General features: G+C 38.9%; 1 protein-coding gene and 2 pseudogenes across 2 annotated transcripts in view; 1 reads left to right on the plus strand and 2 right to left on the minus strand.

Annotated features, from left to right (window-relative positions):
* SPIDR (scaffold protein involved in DNA repair) overlaps positions 1 to 27,099 on the plus strand; it is a 501,036-nt gene that overhangs the window by 67,129 nt on the left and 406,808 nt on the right. The gene's annotated exons all lie outside the window — the stretch shown is intronic.
* Positions 13,386 to 14,238, minus strand: LOC124507924 (40S ribosomal protein S2-like; annotated as a pseudogene).
* On the minus strand, positions 14,829 to 27,033 carry LOC124507925 (RING finger protein 121-like; annotated as a pseudogene).

Raw genomic sequence — 27,099 nt, forward strand, 5'->3', positions numbered from 1 at the left:
AAACTTCTAGAACTGATATCTGAATTCAAAGTTGCAGGATACAAAGTCAATGTATAGAAATCGGTTGAATTTTTATATACCAATAATGAAGCAGCAGAAAAAAAATCAAGGAATTGATCCCATTTACAATTACACCAAAAACCGTAAGATATCTAATAATAAACCTAACCAAAGAGGTAAAATTTCTGTATGCTGTAAAGTATAGAAAGCTTATGAATGAAATTGAAGACACAAAGAAGTGTAAAAATATTCCATGCTCATGGACTAGAAGAACAAATATTGTTAAAGTGTTGATACTACCCAAAGCAATCTACACATTCAGTGCATTCCCTATCAAAATAACACTAGCATTCTTCACAGAGCTAGAATAAACAACACTAAAATTTGTATGGAACTAGCAATGGCCCCGAATAGCCAAGGTTATGTTGAAAAAGAAAAGCAAAGCTCAAGGCATCACAATTCCGGACTTCAGGCTGTATTACAAAGCTGTAATCATGAAGACAGTGTGATACTGGAACAAAAACAAGACACATAGATCATTGAAACAGAATAGAGAACCCAGAAATGGATCCACAAATGTATGGCCAACTAATCTTTGACAAAGCAGGAAAGAGTATCCATTGGAAAAAAGATAGTTTCTTTAGCAAATGGTGCTATGAAATCTGGATAGTGATATGCCAAAGAATGAAACTGGACCATTTTCTTATACAATACACAAAAATAAATTCAAAATGAATGAAAGACCTAAATGTGAGACAGGAAATCATCAGAATCCTAAAGGAGAAAACAGGCAGCAACCTCTTTTACCTTGGTTGCAGCAACTTCTTACTAGATCTGTCTCTGGAGGGAAGGGAAATAAAATCAAAGTTGAAATATTGGTGGGCGGGGGAATGGGCTAAGTGGGTGATGGGCATTAAGGGATGGGCACTTGGGATTAGCACTGGATGTTAAACGTAAGTGATGAGTCACTGGGTTCTACTCCTGAACCAATATTACACTGTGTGTTAGCTAACTGGAATTGACAAAACACATTTCAAAAAAATAAAATAAATGTATGAAATAAGATGTAGCATGCAAATAGTAATTATGAGAATGCTAGAGTGGTTATGTTAATATTAGATGAAGTCGATTTCAGCCAGTATTAATGGAGATAAAGAAGGGCATTTCAAAATGATAACACTTACCAGGAAGACATCAGCTACAAATTTGTAAGTGCTTAAGATCTGTAATCATAGGCAGAAATTTTAACACCATGATGCCTATAAATTATAGAAAACCTAGAAAAAAGCTATCACTTTGAACATAGAAGATCTAAAAAATAGTATCAACCACTTTGACTTAATGACATTTTCAGAACATCACATGTAACTGGAATACAACAGATTGCACATTCCATTCAAGTGCACATGATATGCATACCAAGGTAAATCATATATTGATCTATAAATCTTTTCAATAAATTTCAAAAGATTGAAGTTCTAGAGAATGTAATTTCTAACCCTGATAGAATTTAAAGTAGAAATCATTAACAATATGATATGCATGGAAAATCCAAATATTTGGAATTAAAACGATATAATTTTCCCTAGTTAATCTACAGATTTAATGCAATCAAAATCATTTTTTTCCCTAGAGCATTTTTAAAAGTGTGTGTGACTCTCTTCATTATATTACTTTAAGGCACTCTAAGCTTACATTAATTGTAAAAGATCAGGTCCATGTTTGTAATAATGATTTTTCTCTTATTTCAAGTTCTAGGAACACCACTTGATATAGCTTTAAATTTTTATTTATTTTTTATTTTTTATCTTTTATAGCATAGTTGTATATGCTTATGTAACTTTTTTTTTTTTTAATTTTTTTTTTCAACGTTTTTTATTTATTTTGGGACAGAGAGAGACAGAGCATGAACGGGGGAGGGGCAGAGAGAGAGGGAGACACAGAATCGGAAACAGGCTCCAGGCTCCGAGCCATCAGCCCAGAGCCTGACGCGGGGCTCGAACTCACGGACCGCGAGATCGTGACCTGGCTGAAGTCGGACGCTTAACCGACTGCGCCACCCAGGCGCCCCTTATGTAACTTTTTAAAATATAATTTATTGTCAAATTGGTTTCCATACAACACCCAGTGCTCATCCCAACAGCTGCCCTGCTCAATGCCCACCATTCACTCTCCCCTCTCTTCCACCCCCCATCAACCCTCAGTTTGTTCTCCATATTTAAGACTCTCTTATGGTTTGCCTCCTTCCTTCTCTGTAACTTTTTTTTTTTTATATGAGTGAAAACATATGGTATCTGTTTTTCTCTACCTGACTTATTTCACTTAGCGTAACACTCTCCAGTTCCATCCACATTGCTAAAAATGGCCAGATTTCATTCTTTCTCATTGCCAAGTAGCATTCCATTGTATATATAAGCCACATCTTCTTTATCCATTTGTCGGTTGATGGACATGTAGGCTCTTTCCATAATTTGACTATGGTTGAAAGTGCCGCTATAAACATTGGGGTACAAGTGCCCCCATGCATCAGCACTCCTGTATCCCTTGGGTAAATTCCTAGCAGTGCTACTGCTGGGTCATAGGGTAGATCTATTTTTAATTTTTTGAGGACCCACCACATTGTTTTCCAGAGTGGCTGCACCAGTTTGCATTCCCACCAACAGTGCAAGAGGGTTCCCATTTCTCCACATCCTCGCCAGCATCTATAGTCGCCTGATTTGTTCATTTTAGCCATTCTCACTGGCGTGAGGTGATATCTCAGTGTGGTTTTAATTTGTATTTCCCTGATGAGGAGTGACGTTGAGCAGAATGCTGGTGCAATTTTGATTGGGATTGCATTGAATGTGTAGATTGCTTTGGGTAGTATTGACATTTTAACTATATTTATTCTTCCAATCCATGAGCATGGTATGTTTTTCCATTTCGTTGTATCTTCCTCAGTTTCCTTCATAAGCTTTCTATAGTTTTCAGCATACAGATCTTTTACATCTTTGGTTAGGTTTATTCCTAGGTATTTTATGATTCTTGGTGCAGTTGTGAATGGGATCAATTTCTTAATTTGTCTTCTGTTGCTTCATTGTTAGTGTATAAGAATGCAACTGATTTCTGTACATTGATTTTGTATCCTGCGACTTTGCTGAATTCACGAATCAGTTCTAGCAGACTTTTGGTGGAGTCTGTCGGGTTTTCCATGTGTAATATCATGTCATCTGCAAAAAGTGAAAGCTTGACTTCATCTTTGCCAATTTTGATGCCTTTGATTTCCTTTTGTTGTCTGATTGCTAATGCTAGAACTTTCCAACACTGTGTTAAACAACAGCGGTGAGAGTGGACATCCCTGTTGTGTTCCTGAATGCAGGGGGAAAGCTCTCAGTTTTTCCCCATTGAGGATGATATTAGCTGTAGGCTTTTCATAAATGGCTTTTATGATGTTTAAGTATGTTCCTTCTATCCAGACTTTCTCGAGAGTTTTTATTAAGAAAGGGTGCTGAATTTTGTCAAATGCTTTTTCTGCATCGATTGACAAGATCATAGGGTGCTTTTCTTTAATTAATGTGATGTATCACGTTGATTGATTTGCTGATGTTGAACCAGCCCTGCAGCCCAGGAATGAATCCCACTTGATCATGGTGAAGAATTCTTTTTATATGCTGTTGAATTCAATTTGCTAGTATCTTGTTGAGAATTTTTGCATCCATATTCATCAGGGATATTGGCCTGTAGTTCTCTTTTTTTGCTGGGTCTCAGTCTGGTTTGGGAATCAAAGTAATGCTGGCTTCATAGAATGAGTCTGGGAGTTTTCCTTCCCTTTCTATTTTTTGGAACAGCTTGAGAAGGATAGGTATTATCTCTGCTTTAATGTCTGGTAGAATTCCCCAGGGAAGCCATCTTGTCCTGGACTCTTATTTGTTGGGAGATTTTTGATGACTGATTCAATTTCTTCACTGGTTCTGGGTCTGTTCAAGTTTTCTGTTTCTTCCTGTTTGAGTTTTGGAAGTGTGTGGGTACTTAAGAATTTGTCCATTTCTTCCAGGTTGTCCAGTTTGTTGGCATATAATTTTTCATAGTATTCCCTGATAATTGTTTGTGTTTATGAGGGATTGGTTGTAACAATTCCATTTTCATTCATGATTTTATCTATTTGGGTCATCTCCCTTTTCTTTTTGAGAAGCCTGGCTAGAGGTTTGTCAATTTTCTTTATTTTTTCAAAAAAAACAAGTCTTGGTTTCATTGATCTGTTCTACTGTTTTTTTAGATTCTACATTGTTTATTTTTCTCTGATCTTTATTATTTCTCTTCTTCTGCTGGCTTTGGGGTGTCTTTGCTGTTCTGCTTGTAGTTCCTTTAGGTGTGCTGTTAGATTTTGTATTTGGGATTTTTCTTGTTTCTTGAGATAGGCCTGGATTGCAATGTATTTTCCTCTCAGGACTGCCTTTGCTGCATCCCAAAGCATTTGGATTGTTGTATTTTCATTTTCACTTGTTTCCTTACATTTTTAAATTTCTTCTCTAATTGCCTGGTTGACCCATTCATTCTTTCATAGGGTGTTCTTTAACCTCCATGCTTTTGGAGGTTTTCCAGACTTCTTCCTGTGGTTGATTTCAAGCTTCATAGCATTGTGGTCTGAAATTATGCATGGTATGATTTCAATTCTTGTATACTTATGAAGGGCTGTTTTGTGACCCAGTATGTGATCTATCTTGGAGAGTGTTCCATGTGCACTCGAGAAGAAAGTATATTCTGTTACTTTGGTTTGCAGAGTTTTAAATATATGTGTCAAGTGCATCTGATCCAATGTATCAATCAGGGCCCTTGTTTCTTTATTGATTCTAGATGATCTATCCATTGTTGTAAGTGGAGTATTAAAGTCCCCTGCAAGTAACACATTCTTATCAATAAGGTTGCTTATGTTTGTGATTAATCGTTTTATGTATTTTGGGGCTGCCATATTCGGTGCATAGACATTTATAATTGTTAGCTCTTCCCGATGGATAGACCCTGTAATTATTATATAATGCCCTTCTTCATCTCTTGTTACACCCTTTAATTTAAAGTCTAGTTTGTCTGATAGAAGTATGGCTACTCCAGCTTTCTTTTGACATCCAGTAGCATGATAGATAGTTCTCCATCCCCTCACTTTCATCGGAAGGTGTCCTCAGGTCTAAAATGAGTCTCTTGTAGACAGCAAATAGATGGGTCTTGTTTTTTTTATCCATTCCGATACCCTATGTCTTTTGGTTGGAGCATTTAGTCCGTTTACATTCAGTGTTATTATTGAAAGATATGGATTTAGAGTCACTGTGATATCTATAGGTTTCATGCTTGTAGTGATGTCTCTGGTACTTTGTGGTCCTTGCTACATTTCACTCACAGAGTCCCCCTTAGGATCTCTTGCAGGGCTGGTTTCGTGGTGATGAATTCCTTCAGTTTTTGTTTGTTTGGAAAAACCTTTCTCTCTCCTTCTATTCTGAATGACAGACTTGATGGGTAAAGGATTCTTGACTGCATATTTTTTTCTGTTCATCACATTGAAAATTTCCTGCCATTCCTTTCTGGCCTGCCAAGTTTCAGTAGATAGGTCTGCTACTACCCTTATATGTCTACCTTTGTATGTTAGGGCCCGTTTATCCCTAGCTGCTTTCAGAATTCTCTCTTTATCCTTGTATTTTGCCAATTTCACTATGATATGCCATGCAGAAGATTTATTCAAGTTATGTCTGAAGGGAGTTATCTGTGCCTCTTGGATTTCAATGCCTGTTTCCTTCCCCAGATCAGGGAAGTTCTCAGCTATGATTTGTTCAAGTACACCTTCAGCCCCTTTCTCTTCTTCTGGAATTCCTATGATACGGATACTGTTCCGTTTGATTGCATCACTTAATTCTCTAATTTTCTCCCCTCGTACTCCTGGATTTTTTTTATCTCTCTTTTTCTCAGCTTCCTCTTTTTCCATGATTTTATCTTCTAATTCTCCTGTTCTCCCCTCTGCCTCTTCAATCCGTGCTGTAGCCACCTTTTGTTTTGCACCTCATTTATAGCATTTTTCAATTCATCATGACTATTTGTTAGTCCCTTGATCTCTGTAGCAGTAGATTCTGTGCTTTCCTCTATGCTTTTTTCAAGCCCAGCGATTAATTTTATGACTATTATGCTAAATTCTTGTTTAGTTATATTTCTTGAATTGGTTTTGATCAATTCATTAGCTGTCACTACTTCCTGGAATTTCTTTTGAGAAGAATTCTTCCGTTTCGTCATTTTGGGTAGTTTTCTTTCCCTTATGTGTTTTAAAAGCTTGTTGTGTGCTCTGCACCTGTGAGCACTGCTATATTAAAGGAGGGTCATGCACTGTCCAGGGCCTGGCCCCTCAGGAGGTGTTTTTTCGGAGATTGTTACTTGCTCTCTGTTGTTGTCACTTTGGTTATTTTATTGCCCTACATAGTGATATTTTGGACCCTACACCAGGTGTGCTTTGATTTGTTCCTTGGAGTAGTCCTGTAAAGGAAAACAGATAGACAAACACGAGACCAAAACACACAAACACACAAACAAATAACACAAATAAACAAAAACAAAAAACTAAAGATTAAAAACAAAAACCCAAAACCACTGACTGCAAGTAAAGAAGAGGGTGGAGGCGGTGCTGATGGAAGAGCACATATAAAGAGAGAAATGACAGGAGCTGGGCGGGAGGATAAACATTGATTAGGCAGAGAGACTAAAATGCTTAATCCAGAGAGAGAGAAAGGAAAATAAGGAAGGAGGCGGGGAAAACAAAATGAAGAGAAAGCTACCCAGACAGAGAAACCATATGGCTTGATTATTCCAGAGAGAGAGAAAGGAGTGTAAAGAAGGAGGCGTAGAACATGTGCAAGACAGTGGATTAAATATGTCTGTTTAGACAGACAGTAACCAGAGTAACCAGCCTAGGGGAGGGAAGAGATAAGGAGGAGAATGGGGGGGGTGGGGAGAATATATCTACATATCAAGAATTGATCTAGAGTCAATCCAGGCCATGCTGCAGAGTTTGTCGGGAGTAGCTGTCTGCAGGGTCTGTGCTGCTCAGGTGGATATGCAGTTACCCAGTGCGAAGGGGCGTGGTTTGGCGTAATCTGGACCCACCTCCACTATGGTCCCCGGGAGTGATCCCTGAGTCCCCTCCTTGGTGGTGGTGGTGGTGGTGGTGGTGGGTTGGGGGGTGGAGAATGGTGATTCCCCAGTCTCTTCTCATTGGAGCCAGACCCGGTGAGTCGTCCTCACTGTGCCAGGGGTGCAGACAGGGTGGTCCTTCTCTCTCCGCCAACTCCCTGACCCTGTGCTTGGCTAGGATTCAAAGTCCCGCTCCGTGCGCTCAGACACTGGGGAAGCACCTCTCAGTACTGCCATATGTGGTCCCCCTGGCTGGCTTTGTCTGTGCTGAGGCACTTCAGGGAGGACCGCCTTCTCCTACTGCAGACTGAGAGCCACTGCCCTTGCCTCTGCAAGCCCCTGGAGTGGCGGAGGCAGGCAGGCTTTGTCTTTTCCCACAGCACTTCAGGGAGTCGGCAGCCTTTTCCTCTTGAAGACTGCACCCTTGGCCCAGCCACTGCACCCTGGGTGGCGGACGCAGGCGGGTTCTGTACTATTGTGCGGCCCTCCAGGGAGGGAACCACTTTTCCCAACTGCAGACTGAGCCCCTGACCTACCACCACACCCAGGCCCCTGGCTCCCCTCCTCCCCAGGTGCAAGAACAGGGAGCCGGCCCCAGTCCGAAGAAAGCCCCGCAGTTAGAGATTGGATCCCTCTCAGTCTCAGTCCCAGTCTTTCTCCTGTCTAGATAAGGTCCTGCACTTCCCTAGCCGCTCTTTCTCTTCCCTTTGTCTCTCTGCAGAAGGGGGTCCCTCCCCTCCATGCCCATGCGGCCTTTTTTTTTATATCCCCCAGTTCGCAGTCACCCACCTATCTGTTAGCTTTCCCGTTTTCTTCCTAGTAGATTCAGTCTCTTTTCCTCTTTTCCACCAGGCTCTGGTGTTCAAAGTCCTTTGGCTTCTACACCTCTTTGTTTGAGAGATGTGGGAAGAATGGATCCCCCTACTTGTCTGCCATGTTGTCCCCTTGCTTATGTCTAAATTTTTATTAAGTTATAATTGACATATTCCATTATATAACTTTTAGGTGTGCAACATAATGATTCTAAATTTGTGTATATTGTGAAATGATCACAACAATGTCTAGTTAACATCTGTCACCATGTATGTGGAAAAAAACCTTTTTTTCTTGTGATAAGGACTTTGAAGATTTACTTTTGGCAACTTTCAAATATACAGTACAACATTACTAACTGTAGTCAACACATTATACATTACATCCCCATAATTCATTATTTTATACCTGAAAACTTAAACCTTTACTGCTTTTTCCCACCCAAAGTGCTGCCTGTGGCAACCACCAGCCTATTCTTTGTATCTGTGAGCTTGATGATGTTTTTTGTTTTTTAAAATTCCACATATAAGACGTAGTATTTGTCTTTCTCTCTTTGTTTGACTTAACATAATGGCCTCACAGTCCATCCATGTTGTCACAAATAACAGGATTTCCTTTTTTTGTGAACACTATTCCATTGTATATACATACCACATCTTTATCCATTCATCTGTTGATGGACAGATTGCATCCATATTTTGTCTACTGAAAATAACGATGCAGTGAAAGTTGGGGTGGCATATATTTTTTCCAATTAGTGGTTTTTGTTTTCTTCACATAAATACCTAAGAGTGGAATTTCTGGACCATATGGTGATCTGTTTTTAATTTTTTGAGGAACTTCCATACTGTTTTCCATAGTGCCTGTACCAATTTGGATTCTCGCCAACAGTGCAAAGGGTTTCTTTCCTTTTTTTACACGTTCTTGACAATACTGTAAAACCTTGGGTTGCAAGTAACTTGTTCTGCGAGTGTTTTGCAAGATGATCAAGCATTTCTAATAAATTTTAACTTGATAAACAAGCAAGTCTTGAAACATGAGTAGTAGATGACACCGAATTTTACATGATCACAACTGAGCCAGTGGTTCTTCTCTCTTTCTCACTGAGGGATTGTGGGTGATTGTCTCCCATGCTTGGATGCTCAGTCTCAGGCTGCAGTGTTTGGCAGAAATTAGTGGTTTTTCAGAACGTTGGAAGGTACCCACAACTGGTACTAGTGTGCTTTTTGTCGCTTCAAAGCACTTATGGGTAGTCCCTTACTTTTGTGTACAAGAGTAAGCTTAGGAATGCTCTGCTTCATTCTAGGTCAGGCTGCCTGCAGATGTAGACCCTTTCCTCTGCTGCCTTATTGCCAGTTACATTAAGTACAGTATATGACAAGAGTTTATTAATACTGCACTGTAGTCAACATGCGTGTGAGCATATACAATGGCCCCCATGCAGAAAAAGGTTGAAAAGAAAGGCAGAAGAAGGAGATGATTATGGTGGAAGTTAATAAGGAAATCATTGAGAAGTACAAATGATGTATGTGAGCAGCCAAAATTATAAGATTTTATAAGAAGTCTACGTCTGCATCTAGTCTACAGAAGAGGAAGAGAAGAAGGCAGACGAATCCCTCACTTCAAATGAGATTAGGGAGATGTATAAAATGTGGGAAACAGTGCAAAATTTTGTAGAAAGCACCACCCCAAATAAGGCTGTAGAACTGTGAATGATGAATCTGTTTAATGACAATGCTATGTTACATTTACACGAAATCTTCAAAAGGAGGCAAAAGGAAGTATCATTGAATAGGTTCCTTGTTAAAGTTACATGAAAAGAAAAAGGTTCCATCAAGCCAATAGATAGCAGTGATTCTGTTAGTGAAAGTTGTCCTACACAATAATCCACCTCTTTTGTCTCCCTCACACCACCCACGAAAGTTTTTAAAGGTAAGTGCAGGGTAATTTGTTTATTTTCCTTTATATTTTGTATTTTGTTTTTTATTTTGTATTACAGTATTGTAATCATTTTTATATGAATATTTTTGGGCTGTAGATTGAATCATCTGAGTTCTTATGGGGAAATTGCTTTGATATATAAGTGCTTTATTACAGGCATGTTTCTGGAACAAAGTATGCTTGCAAACCAAGATTTTACTGTACTTCTTATTGTTTGTATTGATTATAGCCATTCTAACAGGTGTGAGGTGATACCTCATTGTGGTTTTGATGTGTATTTCCCTGATAATGAGTGATGATGAGCATCTTTTCATGTGTCTCTTGGCCATCAGTATGTTCTTTGGAAAAATGCTCAGTTTTTAGTCAGGTTGTTTTTCTACTATTGAGTTGTATGAATTCTTTATATGTTTGGATATTAACCTTTATGAAATACAGGATTTCCCACTTAGTGTATTGCCTTTTCATTTTATGGATGGTTTCCTTTGCTGTGCAGATGATTTTTAGCATGATACAGTTGTACCTGTTCATTTTTGCTTTTGTTGCCTTTACTCTTACAGTCAGATCCAAAACCTCAAAGGCCAAGACCAGTATTGAGTAGTGTACCATGTTTGTTTTCTTCTAGGAGTCTTACAGTTTCAGGTCTCACATTCAAGTTTTTAATCCATTTTGAGTTGATTTTTGTGTATGATGTAAGATTGTAGGTCTAATTTCATTCTTTTCCAAGTGGTGGTCATTTCCCCACAATCATTTATTGAAGGGAATGTCTATCCTTTCCCTGTTCTATATTCTTGACATTTTTGTTGTAAGTTAATTGATTAGTTGACCACATATACCTGGGTCTAATTCTGGGCTCTCTCTGATGTGGTCTCTTCATCCATGTGTCTGTTTTTAAGTCAGCACTACACTGTTTTGATTATACCTTCAGCCCCTGGTCTCTCTTCTTCTAGAATTCCTATGATACAGATATTGTTCTGTTTGATTGCATCACTTAGTTCTCTAATTCTCCCTTCATACTCCTGGATTTTTTTATCTCTCTTTTTCTCAGCTTCCTCTTTTTCCATGATTTTATCTTCTAATTCACCTATTCTCTCCTCTCCCTCTTCAATCCATGCTATGGCAGCCTCCATTTTATTTTGCATCTCATTTAGAGCATTTTTTAATTCTTCATCACTATTTTTTAGTCCCTTGATCTCTGTAGCAATAGATTCTCTGCTGTCTTCTATGCTTTTTTCAAGCCCAGCAATTAATTTTATGACTATTTAAAAAAAATTTTTTTTTAACGTTTATTTATTTTTGAGACAGGGAGAGACAGAGCATGAACAGGGGAGGGTCAGAGAGAGGGAGACACAGAATCTGAAGCAGCCTCCAGGCTCTGAGCTGTCAGCACAGAGCCCAACGCGGGGCTTGAACTCACGGACTGCGAGATCATGGCCTGAGCCGAAGTCGGCCACTTAACCAACTGAGCCACCCAGGCGCCCCTCAGCTTCTCACTATTGAGTATGATGTTAGTAGGGCTTGTCATACAGCCTTCATTATGTTCAGGTACATAACATATACCCACTTTATTATTTTTATCATAAATGGATGTTGAATTCTGTCATGTTATTTCTACATCTTTTGAGATGATCATAGGATTTTTGTTTTCTTTTGTTTATATGGTATATCACGTTGATTAATTAGTAAATGTTGAACCACCTTGCATCCCTGAAACAATACCCACTTGATTGTGGTGAATGAGAACTTTAATGTATTGTTGAATTTGGTTTGCTAATATTTTACTGAGAATTTTTGCATCTACATTCATTAGGGATGTTGTCCTATAACTGTCTTGTGGTATTCTTGTGTAGTGTTTGTATCAGGGTAATACTGACTGTGTAAAATGAGTTTGAAAGTGTACCTATCACTTCTATTTTTTTGAAAGAGTTTGAGAAATATTTGGTAGAATTTACCAGTGAAGGCATCTGGTCTTGGACTTTTGTTTGTTGGGAGATTTTTGATTACTGATTCAATCTCTTTACTAGTAATCAGTCTGTTAAAATTTTTTATTTCTTCATGATTCAGTCTTGGATGGTTGAATGTTTTTCTAGGAATTTATCCATTTCTTCTAGATTGTAAAATTTGTTGGCATATAATTGTTCCTTGTAGTAGTTTGTGCTTGTTTGTATTTAGTTGTAACTTCTGATTTTGAGTCCTCTTTTTTTTTTGTTGTTGTTGTTGCTGAGTTTTGCTAAAGGTTTGCCAATTTTATTTATCTTTTCACAGAACCAGCTCTTAGTTTCATTGATCATATCTTTTTAACTTCTACTCACTCTGTTGTTTCCTTTCTTCTACTAACTTTGTACCTAACTTGTTCTTATTTTTCTGGTTCCATAAAGTGTAATGTTAGGTTGTTTATTTTAGATTTTTCATCTTTCTTGAGATTAGTATTTATCTCTATGAACTTTCTTTGAACTACTTTTGCTGTATCCCATAAATTTTGGTACGTTGTATTTCCATTTTCAGTTGTCTCGAGGTATCTGATTATTTCTCCTTTAATTTCTTCATTGACCCATTGGTTGTTCAGTAGCATGTTGTAATATCCACATATTTGTCAATTTTTCAGTTTTCTTTTTGTAATTGATTTTTAGTTTCATACTATTGTGGTTGGAAAAAAATGATTGATATAATTTCAATCTTCTTAAATTTAGTAGAACTTGTTTTGTGGCCTAAAATATGATCTATTCTGGAGGTTGTTCCAAATGCACTTGAGAAGAATGTGTATTCTGCTGCCCTGGATAGAATGTTCTGTATATATCTGTTCAATTAATCTGGTAAATGTGTTGTGTAAGTCCAGTGTTTCCTTATTGATCTGTCTGGATGATCTGTTATAAAAATCAGGTATGAAAGTTCCATACTATTAATGAATTGCTGTCTGTTTCTCCCTTTAGGTCTATTAATACTTGCTTTATATATTTAGATGCTTCTAGTTTGGGTGCACAAATATTTACAAATGTCACATCTTTTTTATGGATAGATCCCTCTCCCATTATCTAATGCCTTTTTGTTTATTTTTTTTATTATAATCTTTGCTTTAAAGTCTATTTTATCTAAGGATAGTTACTCCAGCTTTCATTTTGTTTCCATTTACATGGAATATCTTTTTAATCCCTTTACTTTCAGTCTGTGTATGTCCTTATCTGAAATGAGTCTCTTGTAGGCAGTATATAGAGGTGCCCCCCTCCCCGCTTGTAACCCATTTAGCCACTCTGTGTCTTTTGATTGTAGAATTTAGCCCATTTGTATTTAAAGTAATTATGATGGGTATGTGCTTATTGCCATTTTGTTCATTGTTTTCCAGCTGTTTTGTAGTTTCTCTTTTTCTGTTCCTTTCTTCTCTTGGTTTTTTCCTTTGTGGTTTGTGATTTTGTTAGTGGTATGCTTAGATTCTTTTCTCACAATCTTTTTTTTTTTTTTTTTTTTTTTTTTTTGTAAACAGGCTTTAATTCACTTTATTTTCTTGTATAAAACTGTTTGGTTGCCACAGCTGGAGCCTGGGTCCTCTGCATGGAGACTCTAGTATGGGTCTTTACAGGCTGGTCAGTGAATTCCTTATTGATAGGGAGACTTGGTGAACACAGCCTCTTTCCAGAGGTCAGGATTGAGCTAGCAGTAGGTCTTGGAAATGGCATCAAAAGTGGCCTTGGTGAAGTTGCCCAGAGTGGCAGTGTAGCCTCTGGCCAAGATGTAGCAGTTGTCAATACCAGCCATCATCAGTAGCTTCTTGGGCATGGGCTGAGACAATACCAGTGCCTCTGGGGTCAGGGCTGAGGCGCACCAGCACAAAGCCACAGCGGCCAGTCACCTTGCATGGGATAGTGTGGGATTGCGGGTCTTGTTTGCCCAGTAGCCTTGCTGCATGAGGATGTTGGATCACTTGACCGGGATGATGGCCCTACAGATGGCAGTAGCTACCTCCTTAGAGCACTTAACATCCAGCTCAATGTGTCCATTATAATCTCTGATGGCAGCAAATGCCTAGAACCTAGTCTGCTTACCGGCAGGGGTCTGCTTTTGCATGGGCAGAATCTTCAAAATTTCAACCTTAAGGGATGTCCCCAGGAAGATAATGATCTCAGATTCCTTGATGGGCAGGGAGAAGAGATAGATCTCCTCCAGGGACTCAGTCTTCATGTTTGTGACCAGGTGACCCAGGTTGGTGATGAGCAACCACTCCTCATCCTCTGTGAATTCCATGGCCTCGTCCCTGGTCCAGTTGCTGCAGCTGAAACTTCCATGGAAGCCACTGCGACCTCCCATTCCAGGGCCCCTAGCCCCTTTTAGAGCACTGACATCATCTGCCATTTGTCTGCTTGGAGAAGAATCTCCTTTCTCACAGTTTTTTGGAAATCAACTATAGATTTTTGTTTGGTGGTTCCCATGAGGCTTAGTATAGCAACCTCCATTTGTAACTGTATTTTAAGTTGATAACTTAAGTTTAAATGCATTCGAAAACTCCTCATTTTTACTTCCTCTACCCCATGTTTTATGGTTTTGATGTCACATTTTACATACTTTTATCTTGTGTATTCCTTAACTAATCATTATAGTTATACTTATTTTTAGTGCTTTTGTCTTTTAACCTTTATGTTAGCTTTATGAGTGATAAATCCACCATTTTTACCATATGTTTACCTTTACTAATGAGAGTTATACTTTCATATCTTTTCTTTCTTTCTTTTTTTTTAATTTATCAAAATAGTTTTCTTTTAAAAAGCTCCCACTGCTGACAGCCCCACTGGCTGGCTCTCCATCATCTCCCTCCCCAGCCTGGACACAGCTGGAGGGGTCCTGAGCGGCCCAAGTGCCTTTGCATCTTTCCTACCCAGGACATCTTGGAGGGCAGGAAGGAGAGTGCCCTGAGGTCCGTAGTGGATGGATGCTTGTCTTCATGACTATTCCATGCCCAGGATGTAGTTGATGGCTACACCAGGCCAATGATGACAGGCTACCAGGCTACCAAGTATTGAAGCCAATCCAGCAGTTGCCCATACATGATGTGAGGCCTCTCCCAGTGGGTGCTGAACATCCTTTTGAGGTTCACCTTCTCTTTGCAGTGGGACATGTCTGCTTATTTCCCATAATGCACCAGCCAAGGATGCAGAACTCCTGGAATACGTGATTGCAAGACAGCTTATATATGTTCTTGATGACACATTCTTCACTGACATCCACAAAGATCTGCTGCCCACACACGGCACATACACTGTCAGAGAGGTGTTTAATAGGCATGCCCAACTCACTGTAGAACCCTACGGTAGATGCCATGTAATCTGAACATGTTTCTGCAGAGTCTTCTTCAAGTACCCCATAGTAGTGGCCACTGAAGAGGAGAGAAATGCCAAAGTCCATGGCATCTTCTGATTTGATTTTGAATAATAAGTTGAGATCAAAGAGGGTAAACATGAAGCCACATAGCCAACAATGATGGTGGTATAGCTGCTTTTATAGATTAACAGGAACCACTTGTTAACTAACTCCAACTAACCTTGGAGTTGTCTGTACTAGCAATGAAGATGGTGGCAGTGGCGGAGGTCGAGGTTGGAGGAGTGTTGCTGGGGAACGGGAGCTGGAAGAGGTTGATATGTCAGACCTCTCCCCAGAGGAGCAGTGGAGGATTGAGCACACATGTGTATATACCGAGTACTGTGGCCATGAAGCCATGCACACTGAAATGATCCTCATCCTCATGGCTACTTTGGTGGTGGCCCAGCTGCTCCTGGTGCAGTGGAAACAGAAACACTTTTGCTCCTACTAAATGGTGACCCTTTTTCAGATGTGGGTTGTTCCCCTTCTATTTCACAGTGAAACTGCATAGGTGGAGGTTCCTAATGATACGGATCTTGTTCTCTGCTGTCACAGCTTTTGTCACCTTCCAAGCCACCTGAGAACTGCTGGTACAGACAACCCCAAGGTTGATTTCATATATTTTCTTGTTTTGAATTTGCACTTTTTATTTTCAGCTTAAAGAAGTCCCGTTAACATTTATTGTAATGCTGGTTTAGATTAAGTCTTTTAGGTTTTCTTTGTCTGGGAAACTCTTTATCTCTCCTTCAATTCTGAATGATGATTTTGCTGGTAGAGTGTTTTGCTTGGAAGTTTATTTCCTTTCAGCACTTTGAATATATCTGCTTGAATAGTTTCTGCTGAAAATTCTGCTTATAGTCTGGGTTGTGTTTTGTTTTTGTTTTAGTTTTTTTGTACTTATAGTTTTCTCTTGCTGCTTTTAAGATTATCTCTCTCCCTGTCTTTAACTTTTGACATTTTAATTATAAAGTGTCTTGGTGTGGATCTCTTTGGGTTCATCTTATTTGGAACTTTCTGGGCTTTCTGGACCAAGATGTCTCTTTCCTTCTCTGGGCTAGGGAAATTTTCAGCCATTATTTCTTCAAATAAGTTTTCTACCCTTTTCTCTGTCATCTCCTTCTGCAACAGATATAATGTGAATGTTAGTCTGTTTTCCAATTACTTCCTGAGGCTGTCTTCACTTTTTTTCATTCTCTTTTTGCTGCTCTGATTGGGTGATCTCCAGTGCCCTGTCTTGAGTTCAATTGATTCCTCTGCTTTATTCAGTCTGCTGCTGAACCCCTCTGGTGCATTTTTTTTGGTTCAGTTATTGCATTCTTCAGTTCTATGACTTTCGTTTGGTTCTTTCTTATATTTTCTAATGCTTTTTTTGACATTCTGACTTCAAAAAAGTGTTTATTCTTCTCCCAAGTTCAGTAAGTATCTTTATGATTATTACTTTGAATTCTTTATCGGGTAAGTTACCTACCTCTGTTTCATAAGGATTCTTTTCTGAGGCTTTATCTTAATTTTTCACTTACAACACATTCCTGTTTCTTCATTTTGCTGTATATTAGCTGAAACAGTCACCTCTCCCAGTCTTGAAGGAATAGTCTCTTGTAGGAAATGAACTTTGACATTCAACCTTATCCTAGTCCTTTGTTGTCTCTTGATTTTTTTATGATTGTCCAAGCAGCCTAATTTATTTTATTTTTTAATTTTTTATTTTATTTATTTATTTTGTAAGTACGCTTCATGCCCAGCACAGAATCCAACACTAGGCTTGAACTCATGACGCTGAAATCAAGACCAGAGCTGAGATGCTCAAGAGTCAGATGCTCAACTTCCTGAGCCAACCAGGTGCCCCCAGCCTAACTTATTTTTAATAAGTTACTCAGGATGTGCCAAGACTGGTCAGTTCCCATAGGGGAATATCTCAGCTAGCACGAAATCCAGGCCGATTGGAAGCCAGATCTTTAGGCAGGAGCTTTTCAAGTATGCAAATATAGACAGTTCTGAGGGACCACAAGTGTAAGCCTTCCTGGTCACCAGAGCAGGAGATCTATAATAGTCCTCTAGATAGCAGTTGTAAAACTCAATACTCCAGGCTAGTGTATAAGCTTCCTTTGGGGAGATACTGGCAAGCTGTAGTGAGGGAGAGGGAGGGCCGAATGATGGTGTCCACCTACTTATGTTCTGTTTGAGTACCCGTATCCTCTAGATGTATGCCAAACTTGAATTTGTTCATCAGTCTAAAGCACCAGGACAAGCAAATAGGTCTCTTTTAACAGACTGGGGGTTTCATTCTATCGTTTATACAGTGCCCTGTGGGTTGGCACCCTGCCAAGAACTGCCCCTCAAATTGTTAAAAGTCCCATGAGACTCAGGAATAAAGGCCCCCCCCGGCCAGAGTCAGAGCCTGACCAGAGCCAGGCATTCAAGGGCCCTGCCCTGTGTGGCAGCCATAAACACCGGGACACCAGATATAAGAAGTGGGACACAAATATGTAAGAGCTCCCTTCTAAGAGACTGTTGCTCTGGATTGCAACAGAAGGCGAGCATGAACATAGCACCTGCCTTCTGAGATATCTGGTAAGGTTTGCAGTCAGCCCTTAGATGTGTGTGTAATTAGCAGCCTGTCCCTCAGGCTGCAGCTATGATGATATGCTTATAGGCCTCTTTCATAGATGGACTTAGCTCCTGGGTCTGTTGCCTCTTGCTGTGCCCTGAGCTGTTTAAGAACTCTTTCACCATTGGTTATAGTCTTATGAAACCTGTGAACATAAGCCCCATTGGCCACTTGAAGCAGGTGATGTAGACATATTCCCAGGCAGCAGCTGTAAAGGTGCCAGACAAGAATATAAGCTTCTCTCTGAGAAGCTAGTATCTGAGAGATACCAGTAAGCTAGAGCAAGGCAGAGGGAGAATACAAAGATTGTACCCAATGGCTTTTGTTTCCTGAAAGCATGTCTGTAGGGACCTACATGTATATTAGACCAGAAACCTGTCCCTCAAGCCAAAGCTCCTGCACAAGCAAATAGACCACTTTCTCAGAAACACTAGTGTGTGTTTTACTCTGCTATGTGTGCAGAGCCCTCAGGGTAGTATTCTGCCAAGAACTGCTTCTAATTGTAGAGTGCCTTGGGATCTAGGAACACAAACCTCCTTGACCATAAGAGCCAGGCTATCAAGGAGCACCCCTGGGGTGCACCTACAAAAACTGAGGCACCAGATGTGTGTAAAAACTCCCCTTCAGGAGATAGTAGTGCTGCAGAGAGTGGAAGAGTGACGGTGCTAAGATGGTACCCTCTAAGGAAAAAGAAAAATGGCTCCTAATGGCTTTAGCAAGGCGGAGGGAGAGCACACAGATGGTACCTACTTGTTGGAGGATTAAAATGGCACTCGCCATGAACAAAAAAATTCTAGTGTTAAAAAAATAAGATAGAAACTTTGCTTTATAGCAAGGTTGAGGGAGTACTTAAAAATGGCACCCAGCAGCAGCACTTCCCTATTTTGAGAGTATCCCAGTAGGCCCCAGCCCCTCAGATGACACTCAGAGATTAGCAAATGTATTTCTTTGACATCGGGTCTGGGTGCTTTTCAAACAGCTGTGTCTGGGCTGGGTGGTGGGGTGAGTGAGTCCGAGCATGACCACTTTAGGAGATGTTTCTCAGTTTGGTACAGCTCTGTCGGTCTTGTGGATCCAAGTCCAGTTGTTTGTCAAAGCCACGTTTTATCATCTCTCAGATGCAAGTCTGAAGAGTTGGGGTACCTGATGTGGGGTATGAACCACTGGCTCCTCAGGGAGAAGCTTTGGGTTTGTTAGTTCCCTCCCAATTGTGGTTTGCTGCACTGGGGTCGGGTTTATGGCAAGACTGCATTACTGCCTCTCCCACCCACCTTGGTGTGGCTACGTCATTATTTTAGCAGGCCTTTTCTCTTCAGGGGGAAATTGAGAAGTTGATTGTGAAGCTTGTAGAGCAGTGTTGAAGAATTACAAAGTGGATGGCTTATACTACCTGAAGTAATCAAGATAGCGATAGTGTAAATGATATACAGATAGTGGATAAAGATATACAGATAGCTCAGTGGAACAGAATAGAGAGCTGAAAATTATTTTTGATGAAGAAAGCAATCCAATGGGGTAAAACAAAGGCTTTTAAATAAATAATGCCAGAGCAATTGAATATTCATATAAATAAAGTCACCTTGACCCCCTATCTCATATACATAAAAGTTAAGATGGATCATAGATCAAAATGTAAAAGTTCAGCCATTAAACTTCTAGGAGAAAAAGTAGAGAATAGCAAAGCTTTCTTTGGTAGGCTACAAAAAGCACAAGTATTTTTTTTTTTTTTTTAAAAAGCACTGTAAATTAAAATCCATCACAACAAAAAAAATTTTTAGCACCATTAACAGATAGAGAAAATAATAAACATTTATCTGTAAAGTACTTGTATCCAGACTGTACAGAGAACCCCTACAACAATAAAAGGACTACTTAATCCACTGGAGAAATATTACAACAGATGCTTCATAAATGATGCTATGTGCATAGTCAGTGAGTATAATGGACTTCAACATATGAATTTTGGGGGGGGACACATTTCAGCCGATAGCAGTTTTATAAAGAGAAATAAAAAAATAATATTATTTTTTAAGTTTGTATTTAAATTCTAGTTGTTAATATACAGTGTAATATTAGTTTTAGGTGTCCAGTGTAGTGACTTACCACATACAGTACCCGGTATTCATCACAAGTACACTCCTTAATACCCATCCCCCTGCCCACCTCCCCTCAGGTAATCACCAGTTTGTTCTCTATAGTTAAGAGTCTGTTTCTTGGATTTTCTCTCTCTCTCTTTTTTTTTTTTCCTTTTGCTCATATTTTTTGTTTCTTAAATTCCACATTTGAGTGAAATCATATGGTATTTGTCTTTCTTTGACTGACTTACTTTGCTTAGCATAATACTCTCTAGTTCCATCCATGTAGTTGCAAATGGCAAGATTTCATTTTTTTTAAGGTTGAATAATCCGTGTGTGTGTGTGTGTGTGTGTGTGTGCGTGTATGTATGTATGTATGCACGTACATACTGCATCTTCTTTACCCATTCACCAGTCGATGGACACTTGGGCTGTTTCTATGATTTGGCTAATATAGATAATGTTGCTGTAAACATTGGGGTGCATGTATCCCTTTGAATTAGTGTTTTTTCTATTCTTTGGGTAAATGCTAGTAGTGCAATTGCTGGATCATAGGGTAGTTCTATTTTTAACTTTTTGAGAAACCTCCATACTGTTTTCTAGAGTGGTGCACCAATTTGCATTCCCACCAACAGTGCAGGAATGTACTTCACATCCTCGCCAAAACCTGTTGTTACTTGTGTTGTTGATTTTAGCCCTTCTGATAGGTGTGAGGTGATATCTCATTGTAGTTTTGATAAACAGAGAACTGGTTATTCTTAAGTATATGAGTTTTCAGTTAGAGTGTTGGGTTGGGAATGTGCAGTGGAAGGATGCCTGGGTAGCTCAGTCAGTTAGCATCCAACTCTTGATTTTGGCTCAGGTCATGATCTCACAGTTTGTGAGATAAAACCCCACTTCGGGCTCTGTGCTGACAGCCTGCTTTTGGGATTCTCTCTCTCTGCCCCTCCCCCACTCATACCCTGTTCTCTCTAAACATAAAAAAAAAAAACATTAAAAAAATGTACAGTGGGTTGTTGATGTCGCTTGGAGTGTTTGGGAAAGAACACAGCATTGGATGCTGATTTGGAGAGCAGTTGCTTAGAGGTACTATATTAAAATGAAAAGAACATAACGGGGGACACCTGGGTGGCTCAGTCCATTAAGTGTGGGGCTCTTGACTTCGGCTGAGGTCATGATCTCATGGTTTGTGGGTTTGACCCCCCACGTCGGGGTCCCTGCTGACAGCACAAATCCTGCTTGGGATTCTCTTTCCCTCTCTCTCTGCCCCTCCCCCACTAGTGTGCTCTGTCTCTCTCAAAATGAATAAACTTAAAGAATAAAGAACATAAGGAAATTTCTTTTTCTCTTCAGTCTGAATCTATATTTTTGGGAGCAAGAGGAAAAAATAGCATAAATAATGTAAAAATTCTTAGAATGTATGAAGATTGAGCCCACAAGAGAAATTAGAATAATAAGATTTGTTATTCATGGATTTATTTCAGTAGTTTTTTCACAGTTTATTTTTCCTTTTTCAAATGCCAGCAATTTTTAAAACATTAACTATAATGAAAATGTTTTTCAGATTATAAATGTTTTGGGAAGGATTTACCTACTTCTGATTAAACAAACTTTTTGAGTACCAGAGCCAAAAAAAGCATCTTCTGTGGTGCTCCAGAAAAATCCCACCCCTCCCTTTTTCCCTTGCTGCTCTAGTTACGACAGCTATGACTGAGGCATCTGGGATTTGTGCTCTTTCCATAAGACTGGAAGACTCTGCCAGTCTTGGGTCCCCTGATGTGCTGATGTAGGAGCACTGTCTTTTTCTGTTTTTCCTTAAACGCCTCTGAGACCTAGGTTGTTGAACTTTCCATGGCTCTCAGCTCTATTTCAGAGGTTATCCAAGGAGAAGAAAGGCAGCTTCTTGTAGAACTAAAGTTGATAATAAGATGATGGTCAAATGACTTTACTATCTCTCTTCTTTTGACCATTTCTGTATCTTTGCACAAAAGAATTAAGCTACATCCACTCACTTTCTTTTATACAATAAAGTGCAAGTGTTTGCTTTCCATCTGAATGAACCCTTTTCCAGTAGTACAGCATTTAAATATAAATTTAAGAACTGGTCCCAGGTTCACCAAATTAAAGACTAACTTAGCTGACTTTATCCTTAGAACAATCACACTATGGATTTTATTTTCCTAAACATTCCAGGTTTTTCAGGTATTGCCTTCTGATAGGGCTGGAAAGGGCTGCCTGTTATGGTTTAAAAGAGGAGATTCCAGGGCTCTGCTGCTATGACTACAATTTAAAACTAGCCCTTCAGCAGACAGCTGGAGAAACTAATCACTGAGCGGAGTAAGCTGGAGCTGACAATAAGTGTCAAAGAAGTCAGGGTAGAACGAGTGGAGGCAATTACTAGTGATACATGGGAGACTCATTAACACTAGTGCCACCTTCTGAATTTGAAATTATTATTCTACTTTTTGAAGTTCTTTTTATGAAATCCTATGTGTACCCCTTCATTCAGAAAGTTCTCTGATGTCAGGTCATTTAGTCTGATACAAGGCAATCGGTTTATTTCTAAAGGTTAGTACTTAATCTATATAAATGGTGAAAAACATTATTTCTTAATCATCAGTTTTAGTTGTTAGCACTCCAGTTGCTCCTGACTTTCTTTAAAAAATAAATAATATACTGGGGTCAATGAGATGATTATATTTTTTGTCTCAAGTAAAAGTATGTTAGTTGTTTAATATCAAAATGATAAATATATAACACATATTAAAATAGTACTTTATTAAAGTTGCTTATCTCACCAAGGAGATGGTGCAGGTCACTGGCCATAAGTAGCCTTTCAGTTAAGAACAATAGTGTAAGACTTTATCCATTTCTTTTTTCTTATTTTGTAATATCAACTGTAATGTCTCCTCTTTCATTTCTAATTTTATTTATTTGAGTCTAGTTAAAGGTTTGCCAGTTATTTATATTTTAAGCAAATCAGCTTTTAATTTTATTGATCCTTTCTGTTGTTTTTCTGGTCCCTGTCTTATTTATTTCTGCTCTGATTTTTTATGATTTCCTTCTCCCAACTTTGGGCTTAATTTGTTGCTCTTTATTTAATTCCCTAATGTTTAAAGTTAGATTGTTTATTTGAGATCTGATTTTTTAATATATGAGTTTATTGCTATAAAATTTCCTCTCAGAACTGCTTTTGCTGATCCCACAAAATTTGATACATTGTATTTTAATTTTCATTTGTTTTGAGATAACTTTTTGTTTCCTTTTTGCTTTCTTCTTTGACTCATTGGTTGTTTAGAAATGTGCTGTTTAGCTTCCACATAGTTGAAGATCTACTCACTTTCTTCTGGCTGATTTCTAATTTTATACCTTGTGGTCAGAGAAGACCACAACCATCTTCTCTGATAGTTGGTATGATTTCAGTGTTCTTAAATTTGCTAAGATTAGTTTTGTGGCTTATTATTTGATGTATCCTGGAGAATGTTCCATGTTCAGTTGAGAAGAATATGTATTCTGCTCTGTTGAGTGGAATGTTCTACATGAGTCTGTTAAGTCTATTTATTCTAAAATATGGTTCAATTCCAGTGTTTCCTTGATTTTCTTTCTGGATGATCTATCCATGGTCAATAGTGGGGTCTTGAAGTCCCCTACTATTATTGTATTGTCTATTTCTCTCTTAAGGTCCTGTTAGTATTTGCTTAAGTATTTTTTGTGCTACACATTGGGAACATATATATTAATGGTTGTTATATCTTCTTGATGTATTGATCCATTTATTATATACTGTCATTCTTTGTCTCTTGTTACCGTTTTGGCTTGAAGTCTATTTTATGTGATATAAATATGGTTACAAATATGGCTACACCCACTTTGTTTTGGTTATCATTTGCTTGGAGTACCATTTTTCAGCTCTTCACTTTGAGTGTTTGTCTTTTCAACTCAAATGAGTCTCCTGAAGGCATCATATATTTGGGCTGTTTTTTTTTTTTTTTTTTTTTTTTTTTCTTTTTTAAATCCATCCAACTATTCAGTGCCTTTTGATTGGTGACTTTAATCCATTTACACTTATGGTAATTATTGATGTATGAGAACTTACTGCTGTCATTTTATGTTTTGTGTTTGGTTGTTTCATATATTCATTCTTTCTTTTTCTTTGTGTTTCTGTTTACTTTTAAGTTGGTGGTTTTCTAAGATGATTTCTCAGAGTATCCCCTTTTTTTACATTTTGTGTCTTTGCTCTAGATATTTGTTTTGTGGTTACCATGAGGTTTGTATAAAATATCTCATAGGTAAAATAATCCTTTTTCTGATGATGACAATTTATCTTTCTTTTTATTTTTTTTTAATGTTTATTTTTGAGAGAGAGTAAGAGGGAGCAAGCATATGAGCAGGGAAGGGGCAGGGTGGCATGCGGTAGGAAGAGGAGAAAGAATCCCAAGCAGACTCTGTGCTATCAGTGCAGCACCTGATGCAGGGTTTGATCCAGTGAACTGTGAGATCATGACCTAAGCGGAAATTAAGAGTCGGCTTCTTAACTGACTGAGCCACCCAGACACCCCTCTTCATTTTTCTATACAAATTACTCACTTTTCTTCTCCTCTTTTAATTTTGTTGCTACATATTATCCCTTTTTATGCTTTTGAATTTGTTACTAAATGTAGTAGCTATAATTATTGTTAATAATGTTTTCCCTTCAACATGTATGCTGTAATTGTTTAATGCCCTATTCTAAAACAGAGTTAAAATGTTCTGGTTCTGTCTGTTTATCACCTTTCTCAAATTTGGGGATCCTTTGTCTTTTATTTCAGGTGAAAAGCTCCTTTCAGCATTTCTTGTAAGGCAAATTTAATTGTGGTGAACTTCTCAGTTTTTTCTGGGAAGTCCTACATTTCTCCTTCGTATCTGAAGCATAACTTTGCTGGATAGAGTATTTTTTCCTGGCAGTTTTTATTTTTCAATACTTTGGAATATGTCACTCTACTTTCTCCTGGCCTCTAGGGTTTCTTTTTTTCTTTTTTCTTTTTTAATTTTTTTTATTATTATTTAATATTTATTTTTGAGAGACAGAGTGTGAGCAGGGAGGGACAGAGAGAGAGGGAGACACAGAATCTGAAGCAGGCTTCAGGCTCTGAGCTGTCAGCACAGAGCCTGACATGGAGCTCGAACTCAAAAACCGTAAGATCATGACCTAAGCCGAAGTTGGACGCTCAACCAACGGAGCCACCCAGGCACCCCATGACCTGTAGAGTTTCTGATGAGAAATCTCATAATCTAGTGGGGGTTCGTTTGTAGGTTAATTTTTTCCCCCCTGGCTGCCTTTAAGATTCTTTGTTTATTATTGACTTTTTACAGTTTCATAATAATGTGTCTTGGAGAAGGTCTCTTATATTGAGATAGTAAGATGATCTTTTAGCTTTGTGGACTGTTTATTTCTACTTGTATTTTCTCAGGTTTAGTAAATTTTCAACTGTTTTAAAAATAACCTCTCTGGGGAGCCTGGGTATCTCAGTTGGTTAGGCGACCGACTTTAGCTCAGGTCATGATCTTGCAGTTCATGGGTTCAAACCCCGTGTCCGGCTCTGTGCTGACAGCTCAGAGCCTGGAGTCTGCTTCAAATTCTCTGTTTCTCTCTGTCTGTCTCTCCCCCACTAGTGCTCTCTCTCTCTCTCTCTCTTTCTCTCTCTATCTTGAAAATGAACACTAAATTTTTTTTTTTAAAATAGCCTCTCTTCCTCCTTCTAGTATACATTTTATTCTGTTTTTAATTTTAGAGAGAGAGAGCATAAACAGTGGAGAGGGCAAGAGGGAAAGAGAGATCTTAAGCAGGCTACGTGCTCAGCATAGAGCCTGACACAGGGATCAATGCCATGACTGTGGGATCATGACCTGAGCCAAAATCAAGAGTTGGATGCTCAACCAACTGAGCCACCTAGGCACCCCCATTTTATTCTAATATTAGCTCTCCTAATGGAGTCCGATAGTTCTTCTAGGATTTCCTCATTAAAAAAAAATTTTAGTTCTGTTTCTTCTACCTGAATCATTTCTAGATTCCTGTCTTCCAGAGAACTTAGTCTCTCTTCCATCTCATCTGCTCTATTACCAATGCTTTCTACTGCATTCTTCTCATTGATTTGAGTTCTTCATCTTAAGAATTTCTCTTGGTTCTTTTATAGGGTTTTAATCTGTTTGGTAAAGTACTTCTGTTTATTAATTTTATTGACATTTGAGTTCCGTTATTGCCTTTCTGACTTTTCTTGTAGTTTATTGATTTCTTCATTATAGCTATTCTGAAATTTCTATTAGATCCCGTTCTTACATGACTTTGTGTTTGGTTGTTGTGGAATTGGTGTTTTATGTTTGTGATACCATATTGCTGTGATTTTTCATTATGTTTCATAAAATGTGCCTCTCCCAGTGCATTTGAAGTAGTGAACACCTTTTAAAAAATATATTTATTTATTTTGAGAGGGAGAGAGCAAGTGAGCAGGGGAGATGCAGAGAGAGGGAGAGAGAATCCCAAGCAGGCTCCATTCTGTTCGTGCAGAGCCAGATGCAGGGCTTGAACCTCCAAACCCTGAGATCATGACCTGAGCTGAAACCAAGAGTTGGATGCTTAACCAACTGAGCCATCCAGGCACTCTAAAAGTAGTGAACACCTTTCTTATATAGGTAAAGTTTTGTTTTTGCTTTAATTTTTAACAATTTAACAGGTTGGCAGTCAGAAGCTTTTCTGCAGTCAGGTGGCACTATAGCACAAGTTTTTGTTTCTCTTACCTGGCGTGCCTTCTGGCTATATTTGGGAGCATGTTTTCCACCCCTATCCCCTCTGCCATAAGGTCACTAGCACCCTTCTCATTTCTTGTGCTGCTGGGGTCTCAAGGTTGCAGGCCCAGTCCCAATTCCAGGGTTGCTGGGGTCATGGGCATGGGGATAAGGGAGTCACTGGCCAGCTACCACTGCTAGGGATACCAGGGTCAAAGGCACTGCCATTCCTGGAATCACTGGGGTCACCAGGTGCTGCTTCTGCTCTTCTCCAAGTTCTGCTGCCTCCACAGGTCCAATCCACCCATATTCAGATGTACATGTGTATAGATCTCTCAATTCTGGCATGTTGTGCCATGGATCCTTTGTTGGTCTATGGAGATACTACTGGTTGTATATTGAAGGAGGGAAACA

This window comes from Lynx rufus, unplaced genomic scaffold (genome assembly GCF_022079265.1).
Source record: "Lynx rufus isolate CCGP_SWC_20201006 ecotype Redwood Valley unplaced genomic scaffold, mLynRuf1.p SCAF_12, whole genome shotgun sequence".
Taxonomy (NCBI): Eukaryota; Metazoa; Chordata; class Mammalia; order Carnivora; family Felidae; genus Lynx; species Lynx rufus.